The sequence below is a fragment of the Brassica napus genome, chromosome C1, assembly GCF_020379485.1.
Source record: "Brassica napus cultivar Da-Ae chromosome C1, Da-Ae, whole genome shotgun sequence".
Classification (NCBI taxonomy): domain Eukaryota; kingdom Viridiplantae; phylum Streptophyta; class Magnoliopsida; order Brassicales; family Brassicaceae; genus Brassica; species Brassica napus.
This window is the reverse complement of record NC_063444.1, coordinates 32,660,021-32,683,233: the sequence shown is the minus strand read 5'-3', so window position 1 is coordinate 32,683,233 and position 23,213 is coordinate 32,660,021. Positions and strand designations below refer to the sequence as shown.

The following is a 23,213-nucleotide window of genomic DNA, read 5'->3' as shown; positions in this document are numbered from 1 at the left end:
AGTTTTGGGATTTTCTCAAAATCCCATGTTATTGAACTGATGATTTTATATTTTTTTTTCAAATCAAGTGTTATTGAATGTGGAGTTTATGTGAAATTATTTAAAATCACTTGTAATCTCATGATTCAATTAACAAGTTGTAAAACTTAAATCAAATCTAATGTTATTCAAAGTTGAACAATATTTAAAAAGAGAAACTTGAAAATGGATTTTAAGATCCTTTGTATCACTTTTTAGTTAAAAATTGTCTCCATAGAATACCACGTCTATAGGTGGTATTTGCAAAAACCTAATAAATTTTTTTGAGAAACAAACATACATAAACATTTTCATTGGCTTTTTCAATAGAATTACCACTTCAAATTAACTAAAGTTTCATTGATTTCTTGAGGTTCCAATGATTAATTGACATGGAGAATATTGTAATTGAGTTTCCATCAATGATGGTGTGAGAAAAAACAGAAATAAAAATTACAGTGCTTCAAAGATTTATAATCGTCATCCTTATGTCAATGAGCTTTACAATCAAGTAAGAGATGTAAAAGTCTCAGGGTCAACTCTGAGGGATATGATCAACCTATGAATTTGGTTATCATGAAAATAATATCACAATTCAAAATTGTTACGGATATGCTGAAAATCTGGGCATAAATGACTAAGAGAAACATATCCGTGTCTCATCCTATAAAAACTTAAGGAATAAATTATTGGAGATATTTTTGGACGTCATGAGAACATTAACAGAGATGTTGCAACAGCTGTTTCTTTTACTGCAACCATCGAGGGAAAGATGTGTGCTGTGTTAGACGATTTTTCATCATCACTATTGGATTTAGGATTAGTTTAATAGATTAGCTTGCTGTTAGTGGTTATTGGATCTTAAGACTTGATTCATTTTATGTGGGATGGGCTTTAACATGTAAATTTGTTCTGTTATCTTTTATTAAGACAGTGGTTATCTTACAAGAAAATGATCTTCAAGCTAGATACAAGTCAAGCAATCTCTAGCATAAACACATTATTCATGCCTCTCATGATCACAATCACAGCTTTAGAACAAGTACAGTCCACTTTGGGATGGGAATTTTATAGAGCTTACTCTGAACACAAGACTTCAATGTTTTGGTGGCGTTGCAAATGACAAGTTTTTGGACATTTGACAGAATAGATAGTAAGATACTTGCTGACTTTGGTTACATCAACGAAATATTGCAATTGAATGTATAATAGTTTTGTAAGAAGATGAAGAGTAGAGAAAAAAAAAACTTGGAGAGCCTTTTTCTTCAAAAGTTACGATGTCGAAAGCAAAATATCGGAGTTACAAAAATGATGAACTTAAAGGGAATCAATTATCTTGTTGTATATACATATGTCAAATCACCTAAATCACTCCGATATTTAGAAATACATTCTACTAGAACCATCAGTATTTACGTTTCTTTCTGTTGAATTTCATTAAAATCACCCACACTTCCTCCAAACCCATTTAAATATAAAATCATCCCAAGTCTTCTAAAATACTCGGTCCAATACAGCCCCTAACTAAATTTTGTTGATAATCTTAATATGAGAAATTACTTAAAAATACTTTACTTGTTTTTCTAAATTTGAAGAGTACATTTTAATTTTATTTTATTGAAATCTAACTCTTTTTTTATGTGATAAACCAAAGTTGTCCTGATTTTTATATGTGATAAAACAATTTTGTCCAGATTTAAATTTTATATTATATTTTAATAAATAAAATTCAATCTATATTAGTAAAACTGAAGTACATTTTGGTACTATTTGAAAATATGTATAAAAGTATAAATAAGAATTGTTTGGAAACATAGATAACAATATAAAAGAAGTATAAAAGAAGTATAGTGTAGTTTTACTAATTTCATTAATATAATTATATTAATTGTCTTTCTACATTTTACCCAGTTTAACAATTTCATTAATTATACCTTTAACAATACATCACATCATAAATTATATTACCTTAATAATAATAGTGCAGATATTTATTAGTTAATCAACATTAACTATGTGCCTATTATAAAATCAGAAATGTAAAATAATTGGGTTTTGCATATGGTTAAACGTTCGGTTTAGTTTGTTTTACTAAAGAAAAATTTTAGTTTTAGTTTCAATCGGTGGAAAATTACGTAGCCAAAAACATAATTCAAAAACATGTTTTGTGAATAATATAATAACTGAAATCAAAACAATAAAAATGTATTACATTTATTGTCAATTAATTTTTAACTCCATATAATTATTTTACTATATATAAAACTCTTTCTATTGCACTTAATTTAGCCAAACACACAGAAATTGTCATTTTTATTAGTTTATAAAATCAGTTAGGCATGAACATTGGCTAACCATTTAGGTACGGTTGTTCTTTTCGGGTATCGTTATTTTTTTTTGTTTTGGAATTAGGCATGCTTTAATATTATAAATTTATGTGTGGATTTTTAACAGTTTTTTATTAGTTTATAATTTTTATATATGTTATATTGTGAATTTTAAAAACAAAAATAAATTACTAAAACTGTTAAAAATCTCACATTGAAAATTTTGTAAGTAATGACTTAATTGTTTTTGTTATAGCAAAATACAAATGTTCAGAAATCTGTATGAGTAGAGAGTTTTATTTTATATATATTCATATTAAAATATATCTATGTAACATGTATATATATTCAGTTTTAAGATTTTAGAAACACTAGAGCTTATTACGCGCTACGCGCGAATTGTCTGCTTATATTTTTATGCTATATATAGTTTTGATCGGTAAACTATTTTATTATATTATTGTATTTACTCTCCAAGTATAATTTGTCAAAACCTTTTTTAAAAATTATCTCTCTAAATTGTCATCCAGCGTTATAAAATATTACAAAATATTTTAAAAAGTGAAGAAAAAAATAAACAAAACTTCAGTAGGTTTCATATGCGATAACTTTCTTAGTCAATATATCAACACAAATATTAATTTACCTTTACTTATGAAAAAAATTGAACCAAAGTGAAAATAGTTTTCCAACGTGAAATAGTATATCATCATAAGTATTTGTTGGGTTGGATTATGATATATACACACACACATATATATATATATATATATATATTAAAAAATATTTTTTTCTTTATATATATGAAGAAAATTTAATTAAAATGCATATTATGATGTCAAATTAAACCATTTAACTAAATAAATTATAATATATCATAGTTTTTAAAAACAATAATATATCTTGCTTTTTCTTGTATATTATTTTTCACAGAAATGACCATTAGGTAGATGTAACAATTAGAAGTCGGATTTGCTTTAACTTTCATATTTGCAAAGAGAATATGATACAATGGTTTTGAGCTTCCGCATGTGTAAATGATCTTACAAAGATTTATGTATTAAAGATACTTTATTTTACTTTTTAATACTGACATATAGTTAAACAGATTCATTGTGGGAACCGAAATTCGCACTGTCGATTTACGTTTAAATTAGGAAACTAGGAAAACCCTAATTTCCCAGAGGTCCCGGATCTCTGCGAGAGCCAACGGCAAGTGACCAAATATATGCGGAAATCGTGAAAAGATAACAAACGAATTTAGAGAAAACGGTAGATCTTATTTCGAGTCCGCGTAAGAGCGTTGCGATCTTTACAAGAGATCATAAAAGCTTTGGCCGCAAAGGCTGTCAGCGAGTAACCTAGTTCTAGTGGCCTAAAAGCTCAAACCTAGTTGAGTCGCAGCTCGATAACAAAAGACGAAAAAAATACAGAAAAAGCTTTTGATTGATTTCGGACTGAACCATATGAAAGGCTGCCTACGTACCCCTTTCGAGGATCAAGCCGAACGTAGTTCAAGAGTGAACCAAGAGATCGAACTGCTTGTGCGCATTCGTCTAGTAATCGGGTGCCAGTCATGGAAACAGAGCATGTCGAGAATAATGCCTCAGAGTTTCTAAGTGCCGAGAGTTCTCCGTCTAAAAAGTCTCTCTCATGCCTCTCGCCTAGGACTACTTATATACTCGCTCCTAGGTCGGTTTACGCTTTTCCCCTTCTGCCCTTAAGCCGTCATAGCCTAAAAATGGAGATATTCCGTTTTCCCGATCTTTCTAATTATCTTCGAATACTTCATATTTATCCGCGGAAACTTGACATTTATCTTTTCTTGCGAACCAAGCATAAACCGTCCTACGGTTTATGGGCTTTTGGTTAAGACATTGTAAGTGGGTTTCGAGTCACGTCCTAGGTCTCTTTGGGCCGTTGTTTGACTTGAAACGTTTATTACGGCTTCTTTTGATAAAAACGAACTTTCCGCGGTTTTTATCGTAAAGTTCGATTGATGACTTCAAATGACGAGAAACATGAAATGGGTTGGCTACGGTCTTCGGGAGATCGCATTAAGAAAGCACGGTCGCTACATAGCGGCCGAGTCGTGTGTGTGCTCGGTCGTTACGTACCGACCAAGCCGTGTACGTGCTCGGTCGCTACGTAGCGACCGAGCACGCTACGTAGCGACCGAACATGCTACGTTGCAACTGAGCATGCAACGTAGCGATCGAACACGCTACGTAGCGACCGAGCACGCTACGTAGGGACCGAGCACTCTTCGTAGCGACCGAGCACGCTACGTAGCGACCGAGCACGCTACGTAGCGACCGAGCACGCTACGTAGCGACCGAGCACGCTACGTAGCGACCGAGCACGCTACGTAGCGACCGAGCACGCTACGTAGCGACCGAGCACGCTACGTAGCGACCGAGCACGCTACGTAGCGACCGAGCACGCTACGTAGCGACCGAGCTTTGGTGAGAGCTCGGTCGCTACGTAGCGACCAGCTTTTGCGCTGGTTGCTACGCGGCAACCTTGTTCGCGTCTTTCTCCGATTTTTCGTGAATGTGTTTTCTCCGCAAGATTCTTCATAAAAATAGATCTTTTTCTAAGATTTATTTTTCGTAAAAACGTTCATGCTGATCTTTACGGACTTTCAGACATTGATTCCGTCGTGACCGATTTTGACCCCAACATTCATAATCTGAAATTTCTCTATTATATTATTAATATTGAGGGTAGTTGAAACTATATATTATATTTAGTTTAATATTTTTTATTTCAAACGAATAATAGTATACTTCTCACTAACTTGAATTAGTCAACGATTATGATTAAAATCAAGAAATATTTTTGGTAGATGTTGGAAGCAAACGTGATGGTCCAAAAGCGGCCAGCAAAGGAGTTGGCAACAAAGGATCTGAGGAGAGAGGAGTGAGGAGTGAGAGTCGAAGTGAACTATTAGTTAGAGAGCTATAAGTTCAAAACGAACTGATACCGAGGATGAACGGCATAGTAATCAAATCCTCCCTTTGGCCGACTTCGTTTCCCATGAAGCCGTTTCTGTTCTTCACTGATCATGCTCTCTACACCTTAAGTTGTCGAATATTTGAGCAAAGCAAAGCTCATTTTTGACTTCCTTGAAAAAATGGTGACATCAAGCTTCCACGTGGCAGGATAGTGTCCGTCCGGAACCCCTTCAGTAGCCTGCAAGAAATATGGAATATGTATTACAAATTAATAAAGCCAGGAAATGGAGAATCCCAATATATGAAGACGGATGAGGGCCATGAGGCTACCTCTAAATATTTGATGAGTTTTTTTGAGTGATGCCCCAGACTTCCAGCATATATAACTTACCCTCCTTGTTTCATCAACAGAAGTTGCATACTTGCATTAATACAAAGATGATTTGTCAAATGTATTCTAGTTTCGGGACTCAAAAGTAGAGTATTCCATGGGAAAACCTCATCAACGGATTTGAAAATGTGATGCCCTAAGAATAACAATGGCAGCAGCCCTTGCATACCAGATGTAGGCTCGTCCATGAAGATTAAAGAAAGGGCTACTAATTCAACTGAAATAGTAAGCCTTTTCCTCTGTTCTGGCAAACGACCATTAACTCGAGGGAATGCCAAGTATAGAGTTTTTAAGAGGTTTAAGCTCCACTAACTCCATTACTTTTTCAACAAACATCTATCATTCACATAAAATGGCAAAAGAGGTTACAACTTTTATAACATCTCGCGAGTAGTTATGAGAACAAAATTAATTTTTCAGCTTAGTAATAGTACTTACCTCTCGTTTTTGGCATCTATATCAACATCTTTGCCACCTGTTATAATGGCATTCAAGGAACAACTCACAATAAGGAAATTCGCTCTGGTCTTGATCAGCTTCGGGATCAAGATTAAATTCGGTTTCTTCACCAGCCATCTTCATCACAACAAAGTCCCCTCTCTCTATCACTCCCCATAAGCCAGTCTGCTATATTAAACCCTTGAATCAGATTCTCCTCTCAAGCTATTCTTCATATTTCCCTAGCCATTGCTTTAGCCTCCACTTCTTTTCATGGACGACAATATCTCCTCCCTTACCCATGCTGCATACGGCAATAGCTGCCTCTTCTTCTTGACCTTATACTCCTCATGAAAGGCTTTGTCAGCTTCCATGGCAAAAGCATGGAAAGTTTTATTCTGCTTTCGGTACTCTTTTTTGTACCAACATCATGTATATGTATCTTTAGAGGCTCCTATTTAATCAGAGGCTCAACATCCCGGATCAAGTTTCTTTTGTAACATGGGATCCAAGACTTGCCACTGGAATCAACACAATAATTCTTGGGGACCTTCAACCTCCAAAGTACCTCTGAATTAAAAATTATCTCATATGAGGCATCGACGAATCAAAACCATCTTTATCACACATATTCACCAATCTGCAAGAATTAAAAAAAAAATCAAGAATGAACTGAACTGTATGTAATATCGGTAGTAGATGAAAGGTTGAGTGGAAATACAGAGTAACAGAATTTTCGAGACCAAAAGCCAGATCATGATAATCATTTGAGCATATGAAATGGAAAATGGAGAATGAAAAAACTGGTTCTAGTTACTGAACTCTCAAAGGATCAAAATCTCCACAGTAAATGAAATATGTAAGTCGAATTAAGCCATGTAATCTTGTGCATGCCCAATTTTTTGTTCAACTAATTTGGTATGCATAAATTTAACTATGTGAAGACTTGCCGTGAACTTATGCGTTTACGTAGACATTAAACTTGGTAATGACGTAACTATACTCATCACAATTAATAGGAGAAGAGAAAGTGGTTTCTCTGAAAATAAAAATAATCAGAAAAATAGTTAAAGAGAAGAACATTGCATATGTATATATTCAAACCAGAACCATTGTGCTAAATATGGGGCTATTTCTCACATTAACGTTTGGTTCTGTTCATTGAGATACTTCCTTGCACCTGTGACTTTCCATATCCCAGGTCCAGTAGTCACATATAGTGGATCTGTTTTGAACAATTCAAAATTCACAACCAGACATAAAACATATTTCATATAAAGCACTACTAAAATGATAAGCAATACCTTTGGCTTGACAACATTCTCAAACTGTCGAGCACGTAACCATTGGGTGTTATGGCCAAAATCTCAACATTAAACGAAGAAAACTATAGCGGTGGATACGACGGAGGGAGTCGTGTCTTGGATCAAATATGCAAGCACACAGAAGTCTCTCAGATTAAGGATATGTACCCTTAGTGGCAGACGACGTCACCGGATCCAAGATGTGAGCTTCTCCGTCACGTCAGTGTAACGATGGAGAACCGGAGGCAAGGATTTTGTCCAGTGGTAGAAGCTGGAAAGATCTACAGACTCGAATGAGTTTATATCGGAGGAGAAACAAATGTAATTGAAACGATCTCTCGTAAAAACATAATTAAATGAAAAGTGGGGGTCGACATTAATACATCTTAGAAGCAAATTGCAGAGAAATGAATTTTCCGATGGGAGTGCAAGAGGCGTCGTTGAACGATCTATGGTTGGAGTGAGAGACGTGGCATATTGGAGCCTTCTAATTGGTTGATTTAATTTGGTGAGGTGGATAGGCTGAGAGGGCTTCATATTCCCCTTTTAGTATTGTAAGATGTATCATATTTAAATTGATAAAAACTAAAATAGTTTTATAATTTTAATTTGATCAATAATTAAAATACCTTTTACTTATTATTTAGAAAAATCCAAAAAGAAAATTATTTAACAAATATTTTATAAAATTTCTCACTTTTTGTAAGGAGCATATTATTACATAATGTTAATGTTTTAAGAATCATCTTACCCTGCTTGTGAATAAAATAATAAAAATGTATTACATTTATTGTCACTTAATTTTTCACTCCATATAATTATTCTACTAAATAAAAAACTCTTTCTATTTCACTTAATTTAGCCAAACACATAGAAATAATCATTTTTATTAGTTTATAAAATCAGTTAGGCATGAACATTGGCTATCCATTTAGGTACGGATTGTTCCTCTCGGGTATCGTTTTATTTTTGTTTTGAAATTAGGCCCCTTTGAATATTATAAATTTATGTGTAGGTTTTGAATTGGATCTTTCTCGGTCTGGATGAGTTCGTTTCTGATGTATAGGAACCTAAGAATATCTAAGTAACAAATGTATCTGAAACGGGTTCAGATATTTGTACCAAAAATAACCTTATTATCCTATTCGGTCCAAGTCCTTTGAATACATTTAGTTATATTACGATACATCGAAAATATATAGTACTAATTATGGAAAACAAATACCAATGTATAAGAATGTAAGAACCAATATCCGTGCGGATGCGCGGATCAATCTCTAGTGACTATTATTTTGACAAAATTTTAAAGCTTTATTCATAAAAAAACCTACGGTTCACTAAATCTTTTCAAACCAATCGATATAACCAACAATTAGGTAATAATCTTCGCTTTGCGCGGAATGTGATTATTAGTTTCGTTCTTTTTTAATAAGGAGACATTAATCTGTTTAATCTGGATATCGGTTCGGTTTTTAATCTCCAAAAATATAACTATCATTTTAAATCAATATTTATTTGGTTTGTTCGGTTAAAATGTTTGATGTTTTTAGTTTTTTTTTTCCTGTGATAATCAAAAATTATTATTATTTGTTTGTTTTCATGTTATGAATCTTAGATAGTCGTGATGTCGAACCAATGGTTTCATATTATAGTTTCTAAACGGATAATAGTTAAAACACTACAAGAAAACGTGTCCATAACAACGAAGATTTACGACGAAAATATTTCGTCGTAAATTTACATGGTGTTTACAACTCAGTTATGAGGAATCCAACTTTCGTCGTAAACGCCATGTAAATTTACGACGAATAATTTTCGTCGTAAAATCCATGTAAGTTTACGACGAAAGTACGTGGAATGAGAAATACGTCATAATCATTACATCGACATTACAACGAAACATGTTACCGTTATATTTAGGTGAAAACGTGTATTCAATGTGCTTTAACTTACCTAATTTAGTCGTAAAGTCGTTGTAAATATTATGTTAAATCCATGTAAAATCCATGTAAAACATTCATTGTAAAATCGTTGTTATATTTCAACTACCCAACTCGAAAATTTCTCTATATATATGTCATTTCCCACAACTTTCTTCCTCACAACACACAAACGGAAAAAAAAATCCGAAAAAAAATCCAAAAAAAAAAGATTTCAAAAAAAAATCTAAGAAAAAAATGGCCGGTGGCGGTAGTATTTACGAGATACGGAGTTGGATGTATTTGCAAAAAGATTCCTACGGGAGGGTGACGAACACATTTCTGAGCGGGCTAGAGACATTCATACACCAGGCGGGCTGCACACCGATCATGCAGGAAAGCGGTAAGATGTTCTGCCCCTGTCGGAAATGCAAGAATTCAAAATTTGCACGTAGTGAAACTGTATGGAAGCATTTAGTAACAGAGGATTTACACCACAATCCTACATTTGGTATCAACATGGAGAGGGTTATGGGGGAAATGAAGCTAGTAGTAGTAATAATAATTTTGAGGATGGTCATCATAGTGAAGAACCGAATCATTTGCATAATGAATATAATTATCATCAAGATCAGGAGCAGATGGTAGATCATGATAGGGTTCAAGATATGATTAGTGATGCATTTTTAGAAACAACTACAACAATAGCTGATGGAACTGGAAATGTAGAAGAACCTAATTTGGATGCAAAAAGGTTTTATGAAATGCTAGATGCTGCAAATCAACCAATCTACACTGGTTGTAGAGAAGTTCTCTCTAAATTGTCTCTAGCAGCTAGGATGATAAATATTAAAACGGATCATAATTTACCTGAGAATTGCATGGATGCATGGACGGATTTGTTTAAAGAGTATTTGCCAGAAGACAACGTGTCTGCTGAATCTTATTATGAGATTCAGAAATTGGTTTATAGTCTTGGGTTGCCTTCGGAGATGATTGATGTTTGCATCGACAACTGCATGATCTACTGGAAAGAAGATGACAAGTTAGAAGAGTGTCGATTCTGCAAAAAACCACGATTCAAACCGCAAGGCCGTGGGAGGAATAAGGTACCGTACCAAAGGATGTGGTACCTACCAATTACAGACAGATTGAAAAGATTATATCAATCTGAGAGGACTGCTGCGCCGATGAGGTGGCATGCGGAACATGTCCAGAGAGATGGTGAGGTTGCACATCCATCAGACGCAAGAGTGTGAAAACATTTCAACAAGGTACACGAAGATTTTGCTACAAATATTCGGAATGTCTATCTTGGGTTTTGCACCGATGGATTTAGTCCATTTGGAATGTCTGGTAGACAATATTCTTTGTGGCCAGTCATTCTTACGCCGTACAATTTACCGCCGGATATGTGCATGGAACAAGAATTTCTATTTTTGACCATATTAATCCATGGGCCGAAGCATCCAAAACAGTCTCTTGATGTTTTTCTTGAACCGTTGATAGAAGAGCTAAAGCAATTGTGGTCAGAAGGAGTGAGGACGTACGATTGTTCTTTGAAAAAACAATTTTACGATGCGAGCAGTTCTGCTGTGGACGATAAGTGATTTCCCTGCGTATGGGATGTTGTCTGGCTGGACAACACATGGAAGATTATCTTGTCCATATTGTCTTGGATCGACAGATGCTTTTCAACTGAAGAATGGTAGGAAGAGTTGTTGGTTTGATTGTCATCGTCGATTTCTTCCACTTGCCCATCCGTACAGAAGAAATAAGACATTGTTTCGGCACAAAAAAATTGCCAGAGACGGTCCTCCTCCATATCTCACCGGCCAGCAAATCGAATACGGAGCTCAGGAAACAGTTAAAGTTGGAGGAAATTGGCATGTTCCTGGAAATATGCCTGATGGGTACGGTGTCTCTCACAATTGGCATAAGAAGAGTATATTTTGGGAGCTACCCTATTGGAAGGATCTTCTCTTACGCCACAATCTGGATGTCATGCATATTGAGAAGAACCTTTTTGAGAACATCATGAATACATTACTTAACGTCCCTGGGAAGAAAAAAGATAACAAAAAGTCAAGGATGGACTTACCTGATATTTCCTCAAGAAGTGAGTTACATATCAAGAGCAATGGAAATGTTCCTGTTCCCATCTTCCGGTTGTCATCAGAAGCCAAAACAACCTTGTTTGACTGGGTTGCATTAGAAGTTAAGTTTCCCGATGGTTATGTTTCAAATCTGTCAAGATGTGTTGAACGAGGTCAAAAGTTCTCCAGAATGAAGAGTCATGATTGTCATGTGTTTATGCAACGACTACTTCCATTTGCTTTTGCCGAGCTCCTTCCAGCAAATGTCCATGAAGCACTTGCAGGTAATTATAATTTTATAATATATATACATATGTTATGAAATGTTATTAATTTGATTACTTTTGCAATATACAGCCATCGGCACATTTTTCAGAGATCTTAGCACACGTACATTCAAGGAAAAAGTTATCGAACAACTTCATCATAACATTCCGATCATATTGTGCAACCTGGAGAAGATATTTCCTCCTTCATTTTTTGACGTCATGGAGCTTCTAGTTGTCCACCTACCGTATGAAGCATTGCTTCGTGGACCTGTTCACAACGGATGGATGTATCCGTATGAGCGACAGATGAAACATTTGAAGGGGAAAGCAAGAAATCTTGCAGAGGTGGAAGGTTCAATAGTTACGGGGAGTTTGACAGCTGAAACATTTAACTTCACATCATACTACTTTGCTCCAACTGTTCGTACGAGAAAAAGAGTTCCTAGAAGATATGATGATGGTGGAGTACCGACATCATATCCAATTGATGGTGTTCCAGACATTTTCTGCGAAATTGCACGGTTTGGTGGTAAAACGAAAGAAGTATGGTGGTCATGTGAAGAGGATAAACATAGTGCCCACACTTATATTCTGCTCAACTGCGAGGATGCAGTGACCCGCTACTTTGAAAGGTAAATATTTTTGTGAATGTTAATTATATGAATTGAAGTTAATTATGTATGACTTGATTATTTGTTTAATTTCCAGCATGTTTGTATCTCAAGTTGAAGAAGCAATACCAGGAATATCTGCAACTGATGTGGACACACGTAAAGATAAGCACTTTGTCAAGTGGTTAAAATCACAGGTACGTAATATATCTCATACATTGATTAATCAAGTAAGTGTTTTGATACTTCAATATTAATTAAGAATATTTGCTTTTTGTAGGTTGATTATGACGATCCTTATTATCCCGTATGGTTTCACGAATTGATTCAAGGTCCAGTTGCAAAGGTCACCACATCACCTATGTATTTCACATGAGGATTTACCTTTCACACATACGAGTATGGGAGACATCGGGCAACGAGTAACTACGGAATATGTGTGAAAGGTGAAACGGACTTTTACGGGATCTTGCAGGAGATTATTGAAGTGGAGTTTCCGGGGTTATTGAAGCTAAAATGCGTCCTCTTCAAATGTGAATGGTTCGATCCTGTTGTGAACCGAGAGATTCGGTATAACAAATTTGGTGTTGTGGATGTCAATTTTGGGAGAAGATACAACAAATTTGAGCCTTTCATTTTAGCTTCACAAACCGAGCAATTTAGCTTCCTTCCTTATCCTCGGCTTCGAACTTCCGGGATAAACTGGTTAGCTGCTATCAAAATTACACCTCGTGGACGCATTGTCGCTGGAGAAGAACCGCCCTTGCAAGAAGCTGACGCTATCAATGAAGTTGAGGTACCAGAACAACCAACTGATGAAATCCTTTTGATCGACCCGCAAAACTTTCAATATGAAGACATTCCCGAAGATGCCACAGATGAAGCACGTGAAGACGAGTTCGAGAGAAGCGACGATGATGATTGTAATGATAGTGATGAGAACGAAAACGATTTAGAGTGATGTAATATTGATGAGAACGAAAACGATTTAGAGTGATGTAATATATGTAACAAATGTTGTATTTCTCTATTGTAATGTATGTTTAAAGAAATATTGTTTTTTAACCATCTTAATGTATGTGTAACAAATGTTGTTTTATATAATATGTATTTCTTTAGTTTTTAAAAAATTATTTGGAGTTTTAGGGTTTTAGAGTTTAAGTTGGAGAAAGAGCAAGAAGTAGTAGAGAAGAGATATGATGTTAGATGATATGTGACTTTGGGGTTTAGGGATTTCATTCTCAGTGTTTAGGGTTAAGCGTTGTAAAATCGTCGTAAATGGTTATCTATCCCACGTAATTTCATCGTAAATGGAAAAACGTGGGCCTGGTAACTTCGTCGTAAACGCGGGCCTGGTAAATTCGTCGTAAACCGACGTTTCGACGTAATTTCATTGTAAATCAAAAAACGCGGGCCTGGTAACTTCGTCGTAAATGAAAAAACGCGGGCCTGGTAACTTCGTCGTAATATTACGTCGCGTTTACGACGAATCCTTTTCTATATATTGAGACGCCGAGACGAGGCTTCCTCGTTCATTCCTCCCAAACTCCTCTCCTCTCCCTCTAAGGTACACTCTCTTTCCTCCTTTTTTTTCTAAGTTAGTTTAGGTTATTAATTAGTTAGGTAATTAGTTTAGGTGATTAGTTAGATAATTAGTTTAGGTGATTAGTTAGATGACGGAATACTATAGTTTAGGTGATTAGTTAGGTAACGGAATAATTTTTTAATTATGTCGTCATAATTGATTAAATTTATTTAAATTTTTTTTAGATGGCTCCTAGAAGGAAACCAGCAGCATTTATGCCCAGTTGTTTGGCGATGGTTCCGGTACATCTTCTTCCGGTCCATCGTCTTCCGATGCAGTTCCAGACTCTTAGACTTCTCAGAGAGTTTTTTCGAGTCCTCCTCTTCCACCGTAGATGCCTCCACCTCCTCCTCCAGCGGTTGCACCTCAGCCTGTCCCAGAAGGTGCAGTTCATCCGGATTTGCGTGTGCCTTCATATGCTCCCTTCGCGAGATATACGGTGGAGGATTTGCTTGCCCAGCCTGGACAGGAGGGTTTGAATGTTCTAGACCCCGACAGACCCCGAGGAACTTATTGGTAAGTTATTAATTTTTATTACATTAAAATTTAAATTATTTTTATTTTCTAACGGTTAAATGTTTTTTTTTCAGGTTTGGGGCTAACAACTGTGTTAGCCGGAGCGTTTCGGCGACGATTAAGGGTTACTACGACGGGGCATATCCGAACTGGAGCAAGACACCAAATCACGTTAAGAACACGTGGTTTAAATGTTTTGCGGTAAGATTTTTAAATTTAATTAAATTTTCATTTTTAAATATATATATATTTTTAATATTTATTATTAATTGTAATTTTTTCAAAATTTTTATGTTTCAGCAAAAGTGGCTTTGGTCTTTGGGAATCACCGAGAGGGTGAAGGCGGAATTCGTTGCAAAGGCAAAGATCCGCCTCTGCAACACAGTCTCTGATTGGAAGGACAAGTGGGAGATCTACGGGTATGAGTGAAAGCCCACTGAGCTCACGACGGATGTGTGGGATGGCCTCATCGTCTATTGGGAGCACCCCTCTTCGATCAAAAAGACCAATTCGTGCTCGGCTTCTCGAAGGACGAAGGATAAAGATGGTCATTTGCCCATGCTTCACAGAACCGGACAAAAACCTCATGCAGGAGTCCGTCTAGAAGCTATAAGTTTTGTTTTAAATATATATTTTAAAATATTCAATTATTATAATTTTTAATTTTTAATTTAATTTTTTTTTTGTAGTTCGAGAAGACGGGAGTCTTACCATCTCTGTCTGACCTATTCAAGATGACTCACGCCACATCCGACGGAGTTTTTGTGAATCCTGCATCTGAGAAACTCTTCCAAACAATGGCTGGTCGGATTGAAGAACGGGAGACGCAACTAACCTAGGAGTCTCCCGATGGATTACCAGTCACATTGTCCACCGAAGAGGTCGACAGAATCTTCGAAGAAGTACAACTTAAAATTTTTTTTTACATTATTTTAAATATTTTAACATAATTAACTATATTAATATATGTTTTGATTTTATATGTGGCTCCTAAAAAGAAGGGATGGATAGTCGGTATAGGCTCTGTTAACGAAGTTGCAAGGGCAACTTCGTCATACACTTCGAGACGGGATGAAGAGACTGCTCAGATGAAAGCTCGAATGGATAGCCAGCAGGTTCGTTTAGCCTCTCTTGAGGATTTGCTAGACGTGATGGCCGTGGGAAACCCGGTTATGCAGAGAATGTTGAGTGAGAGACGAGCCGCTCTTGGAATGCCAGTACGAGATCCCCAAGAGTCCGATCCAACCCGTCAACAGCCGAGCAACCCCACCAACTACTTCGAGAATATGTAGTTTTTTTATATTTCTGTTTGTATTATGAATTTTTAAATATTATTGTATGACTTTTTAAATGACTTTTTAAAATATGTTTTTCAATTTCATATTTCATTTTAAAATTTAAATTATTTAAATTCTGAATATTAAATATAAATTAAAATTTATTATATACTAATTAATAATAATATAATAAGAAACGGTGTAAACTCCTCGTAAACATTACATGAAGTTTACATCGAATGTTTACGAGTGATTAACATCGAAAGATTTACGAGGGTTTTACATCGAAAGATTTACGAGGGTTTTACATCGAAATGTTTACGAGTGATTTACAACGAAAGTATTTACGTGTGCTTTACATCGAAATAATTACTTGTACTTTACGACGAAATCTTACGTGTCGTTTACGACGAATTATTTCACTGCGCTTTACGACGAATATATTTCGTCGTAAACGAAACCTCCGTTACGACGGACATTTAACAACGAAACGTCTTTCGACGTTAATTCGTTGTAACACCCCGTTTACGACGAATTTACAACGAATATTGCCCTAGTAAAAAATATGTTTTCTTGTAGTGAAAAAGAAAAGGAAATTATTAAGACAAATTATTTTACTACAATTTGGTCGATAGTGAAAGAAGCATTAAGAAAAAGAATATTTTAACTTCCAAAAAAATTAGATATTTCAGTTGTGGTAAATACTTAGTTATCGTCAATGTGCACATGTATGTGTATGTAAAAGTATATAAAGATGGTTGATAAATATATAAAGATACTGTTAATTAATATTAAATGACATTTTTTCAAAATAATACATGAAAAATAAAATTCTTAAAATGAAATTATGTAAAAACAAAAATATTGTAAAATTTATATAAACTATAATATATAATTTATATATAATTCTTTAAATATATGTGTATATATGCATATAACGGATCAAATTGGATACCCGTTCCTATAAATATTGATATTTGTGATTTGCTTTTTTTTTTTACGAATATTGCATTTTAGTATTTGATTTGCTTCGTAGAGTAATGGATATCTGGATTTTTCGGGTTTGAATCAAAACGGATAACGAATCGAATCAAAATTTATGAATAATTTTTCCAACTCTATTCGTAAACACAAAAAATAACGTAAAGAAGAACCATGCATGTGAGTTTTATATTAAAAAAACGTAAATTACATAGTGTGAACATACATTATAACCTCTTTAAGTTAATACTCTATAAATTAATATACACTAAAAATCTCTATAAAATAATATAATTTTATAGTCCCAAATTGAGTTTTTGGTTCAATTAGTATATCGATAAATTAATATCTCTATAAATTAATAAAAAAAATTATAGTTTTGGTGTAGTCCCAACATTATTAATTTATAGAGGTTTCACTGTATTTATGTATAGTTTGGTTGAGAAACTCTCTACATGTGACATGTGTCCATTTTAGTGTGAACGCATTTATTACAATGCTTCTACACGTGACATGTGTCCATTTTAGTGTGAACATATTTATTACAATGCTTCTACATGTGACATGTGATCAGTTTAGTGTGAACGCATTTATTACAATGTTTCTCCTTTAATATATAGGGGATTTGATTAGTGTGGTTTATCTAATACTCTCTTTGTTTCTGAAAAATGTCATTTTAACCTTTTTGTTATACAAAAAGTATCATTTTAGAATTTTAATGCAACTTTCAGCTTAATATTAATTATATATGCATTGATTTTATGAATATTTTATTTATTTAAAATATTATTGATTGAATGGGTATAATTAATAAAAACTTGAATGTATTTCAAACATTTTTTTTTATAAGTGTGAAATATGTTAAAGTGACACTTTTTGTGAAACAGACGGAGTACTATATATCATAACATAACATGTGGGCTATGATCCATGTTCGGAACTACGCTAGGCGCTAGTCGGGCGGTAACCCCGGGCCTAGCGAATTACCAAAAAATAGGAGTGTACTCGAGGATTACGCGGGGCCTAGTTTTAAATATAATTTAATATATTTCATTAATTTTAAACATGATGATACAAGTTCTTAGACATAATTATATAATTTTTTTATATTATTTTAAACAATCTCTTTTTGATTCGTAAATGGTGGGTTTGGTACGGAAAAAAATTCTAAATGTAGTATATATGTGTTTATTCTGGGTTTGATAGCTAATTATAATTATTTAGTAATGAATAATTACACAAAATCTGTCAATAATGAGTACAAAATAATCAACCGTGTTTTAACTTACAAAGACGGAAAAAAAAAACTTAGGCGTTCAACGCCGGATTAGGCGGTCAACGCAAAAATTAGGCGGTTTCACGCGGGTCAACGCCTGGCTACACCTATTTGGGCATAATCGCCACGGTCAACCTCTGAACAGCGCCTAGGCGGCCGCGTTTTCGAACAGCGGCTATGATTATGAAGCGCTAGTACGTCTATTGACACATATTGTAGATGTTTCGGGGATGGCTTGAAAACGTCTTGGGTATGTTTCTGTGCAGTTTGATTTCAAATTGGTGTCCCTTGATATTTTTATAAAACATCATCAGGTGATATGGCATCATGTAAAATGTAGAAACGAAACACAATATCTGATCCTAAAGGATAAGATGATGACATGCCTTGAAAATCATACGTTTGGCTACTTTTGAATAGAGGGAAAGAGAGAGGTAAGCATCAGGTGGATACAGAACTTAGTTCATATATGGCTCGTAATATGATAGAACTAATAGATTGGGTTCTAAGAAATTAAGATTAGAGACAAATGATATTCCCCTTGTGTCACGATTCTTTTTCGAGCTTATTCCCTGAAGGATTTTTTTCTTTCTGACTAGTTTATTTAAGGTTTATTCTGATATGCCACATTTCCTGATCTTTATGAAAGCAGCTTGCACCTTTTTAAGGTATATAGATTTCATCATATTTTCTTGGTGCATTATACATTAATCACGTAGCTTAATGTTCTCTGTTTCTTTCTTTAGAGAACTTTAGGAAGAGGCTTCTTTTCATCAGGTCCCAAACTTGTTGAGAAGCTAGACAATAATGACTTCAGAAAGGCAACTACTACTGATTGTCCTTATATATAAGATATTAAGATGTGAGTTAATTGACTCTATATTTGCTCAATTCTGTTTCTGGTTGCACTCTTCCAAGATTTCAACAGGAAAAAGACCACAACAGCAACGTTTGTGCAATGTCGGAGAAGAAAGGACACACTCCTGCTCAATTTGCCCGATTGCTTATGCTTTAAGGATGGAAAGTTGGTGTAGATATTGAGAAGGAACTCAAGAATCATGAAGTTGAATTTAGAGTAATTGGTTTGACTGCCCTTATGGCGAGTCTTCAAGATTGCAAGTAGCAAACCAAGATGGCTTTAATTTTAAACCAAAGCAAACCAAAAACTGAAGTATATTTAATTTGAGTAACTAAATATACTAATAATATAAAGATTTACCATATTTAACCATCTATCATAATAACTAAACATAATTTAATACATTTTACTTCAAAATGAATACAAAAAACACAATTTACAAAAAAATAAAACAAAAACATAACTTTTCTACACTATCATCAAATTCGAAAAAGTATCTGTAGTAATTGTATTAAGTTTGAAGATAATAATTTAAAACTATTAGATTACTTTTTCTACATCTTTTATCATGATTTTTTACATTTAAATTGTAAGAATTTAATGATTAAGTGATTAGATTATTTCTTTAATTTTTATAAATTATACTTTCTTAAACGAATTAGAACAGAACTAAAAATTAATTTGACTTAACTAAACTGATAATAGACCAAACCAGACCGAACTAAACCAAATTCAATTCGGTTGGCTTTGGTTGAAGTTTTCTTAGAATCAAATAAACAAAACCGAAATGAATCTATACCAAACCCGAATTCAAACCCAAATGTCACCCCTAGTTTTGGAGATAAATTTCCATTGAGGTGGTGTGTGGCTTATGTCAGCCCAGCTGAGAATCCGACAAACCAAATTGCATTTTTTCTTTAACAATCGAAAAACGTGTTTTTTTTGTCTTTCGTCATCATTATACCATTTACCAACCCAACTCTAACAACATTTCCTCGCTTTTCAAAACTCTACCGAAGAGGGAGTCAGGGAGAGATATATCCATGACAGAAGCTAGCGGAGTGAAGAGGATGAAGCCTGGAAGCCAAGGTTTTGAGGTATTGTTGGGCCAAACCAGACACTGACGCCATCTCTCTTCTTCATCACGTAATCGACTCCGGAGTTACTTTCTTAGATACCTCCGACATTTATGGTCCTGAGACCAACGAGTTGCTCCTCGGCAAGGTTAGCTTTTGAAATTTCCCATCCTTATTTTGCTACTTCTCTAAAAAATGATTTTCAATTGTTGAGATATCTGAATTATGTCAGGCTCTGAAGAATGGGTTGAGGGAGAAAGTAGAGCTCGCCACCAAATTTGGAATCAGTAATGCAGAGGGAAAGCTAGAGATAAATTAAAGGGAGATCCTTTCTATGTTAGGGCTGCTTGTGAAGCAAGTTTGAAGCGGCTTGATGTGAGTTACATTGATCTCTATTATCAGCATCGGGTCGATACTCGTGTCCCTATCAAAATCACTGTAAGTTTTCTTACTCTCAGTGAGAGTTTGACATCGCTGGCTCTGGATGTGTTCAGAATTTAGGACGATGCTATCTGCTTAGTTATTAAGAACAGCAGTGTCTTGTCTGAAGTGATCTTTGACTGAGGCCCTGTTCGTTTGCTCACCTCCATCTGGGTGAAGATGCAAATCTGACAAGAATCTTCTCATCTACCATTTATGGTTGCTTCTTAGCTCTAATTGGTTTGGAAATCCTTCACCTTTTGCTGAAGTTAGTAACTTCTTTTCTTTGTTAAATATTAAGATGGGAGAACTGAAGAAGCTTGTAGAAGAAGGTAAAATAATGTACATTGGTTTATCTGAAGCCTCCGCCTCAACCATCAGAAGAGCACATGCTGTTCATCCGATAACTTCAGTGCAGTTAGAATGGTATTTGTGGTCGAGAGACGTGGAAGAAGCTATCATCCCGACCTGCAGGTAAGGCAGTTGATGCATATTTTCTCCTCCTTTCGTGGTGTGCAATATCCATCGATCGTCTTCTCTTTCCTTCTTCAGAGAACTTGGGATCGGGATTGTTGCTTACAGTCCTCTGGGACGAGGTTTCTTAGCATATGGACCCAAGCTTGTTGAGAAGCTGGACAATAATGACTATAGAAAGGTAAATAGAAAGAGTATTTATCAAACTTTTAAGTAAGCCCTGAATGTATTATTTGATTGTATTTCTACTCAATTATGTTTCTTATTGGCAGACTCTACCAAGATTCCAACAGAAAAACTTGGACCATAACAAGATTTTGTATGAGAAAGTTTGTGCAATGTCAGAGAAGAAAGGGTGCACTCCTGGACAACTAGCTCTCGCGTGGGTTCACCACCAGGGAGATGATGTTTTCCCAATCCCAGGAACCACAAAAATTGAAAATCTCAATCAGAACTTTAAAGCTTTATCAGTGAAACTCATTCCAGAAGAGATGTATGAACTTGGGACCATTAGCCAGCCAGAATAATTGTGTAATTCAAAATTTTATGGTAGTTTGGTTCAGAGAAAAAGACAAAAATAGCACTAAATCAAGTTTTTGTTCTCAAACTAGCACTCAAGATCAAAAGTCACAAAAATAGCACTTAATGTTTTATCAAAAGTCACAAACTTAGGGTTTAGAGTTAAAGGGTGGGGTTTAGGATTTAGGGTTTAGGGTTTAGGGTTTAGAGTTTAGGGTTTAGGGTTTAGATTTTAGGGTTTACGGTTTAGGGTTTAGGGTTTAGGGTTTAGAGTTTAGGGTTTAGAGTTTAGGGTTTATGGTTTATGGTTTATGGTTTAGGGTTTAGGGTTTAGAGTTTAGGGTTTAGGGTTTAGAGTTGAGAAATGAGGTTTTGGGGATAAGATTTCAAATTTTGAAAAATAAAAAAATTAAAATTTTCAAAGGATAAACTTAGAAAGGTGCTATTTTGGTCATTTTAGTTTTTGAGTGCTATTTTTGTGATATAAACTTAGAAATGTGCTATTTTGGAGATTTGCCCTTTGGTTTATAAATAGTATTTTTAAAATATTTACTAATTTAAAACCTATTATAATTAATATTTTAGATATATAAACTGTATTTCAGACATTTGGGTACCGTTTGGTTATGGTGCAATCTTGATCAGCCTCAACTTCAAAGATTTGAAGAACAATTATGAACCAACTAGGGGACTTATATTGTTACATGCACAATATAAAGGGTTGTTTGGAAGGTTTAGTGGTCTGATCCGAGAGATAGTAGAAAGACACAAGACAAGGCTACTCTTGGTACGGCCTTTGCTGAACTTTGACAGACCTTGGATTAGCATGGACGACAGGAGATCTACCAAAAGAGACTTCCAACTAGCAAGCAACACATGGAGACTGGACGACGATGGAGTTTGCACAAGAGGTCATCGGAGAAGAGTGTTAAATGGACTAAGGCGGGTCTCTTCATGTGCGACCTGGACCATAATGACAACATGAACAAGTTGGGTTTAGGGTTTAGAGTTGAGAAATGAGGTTTTGGGGATAAGATTTCAAATTTTGAAAAATAAAAAAATTAAAATTTTCAAAGGATAAACTTAGAAATGTGCTATTTTGGTCATTTTAGTTTTTGAGTGCTATTTTGTGATATAAACTTAGAAATGTGCTATTTTGGAGATTTGCCATTTGGTTTATAAATAGTATTTTTAAAATATTTACTAATTTAAAACCTATTATAATTAATATTTTAGATATATAAACTGTATTTCAGACATTTGGATACCGTTTGGTTATGGTGCAATCTTGATCAGCCTCAACTTCAAAGATTTGAAGAACAATTATGAACCAACTAGGGGACTTATATTGTTACATGCACAATATAAAGGGTTGTTTGGAAGGTTTAGTGGTCTGATCCGAGAGATAGTAGAAAGACACAAGACAAGGCTACTCTTGGTACGGCCTTTGCTGAACTTTGACAGACCTTGGATTAGCATGGATGACAGGAGATCAACCAAAAGAGACTTCCAACTAGCAAGCAACACATGGAGACTAGACGACGATGGAGTTTGCACAAGAGATCATCGGAGAAGAGTGTTAAATGGACTAAGGCGGGTCTCTTCATGTGCGACCTGGACCATAATGACAACATGAACAAGTTGGGTTTGATCATGGACGAGCCCAAGAAAGCATTGCAAAACAGGGACATTGCTGGTCCATAAAACTGAAGGATCAACTACCATGGTGTTAGAAATAGTGATTAGTCATCAAAAGATAGATTTCTTTGTCTTGATATCCTTGTCAGATCAACAAGGTTTTAACGGGAAAACGCAATTTCTCGGTTTTTGCGGGAAAACACAATTTCTCAGTTTTGGCGGAAAAACACAATTTCTCGGTTTTGGCGGGAAAACACAAATT

The 23,213-nt window shown here is 35.0% G+C and overlaps 1 pseudogene; it reads left to right on the top strand.

Annotated features, from left to right (window-relative positions):
- The first annotated feature begins 19,399 nt into the window (after window positions 1-19,399).
- LOC106435015 lies at window positions 19,400-21,346 on the top strand (annotated as a pseudogene).
- Window positions 21,347-23,213: the final 1,867 nt, after the last annotated feature.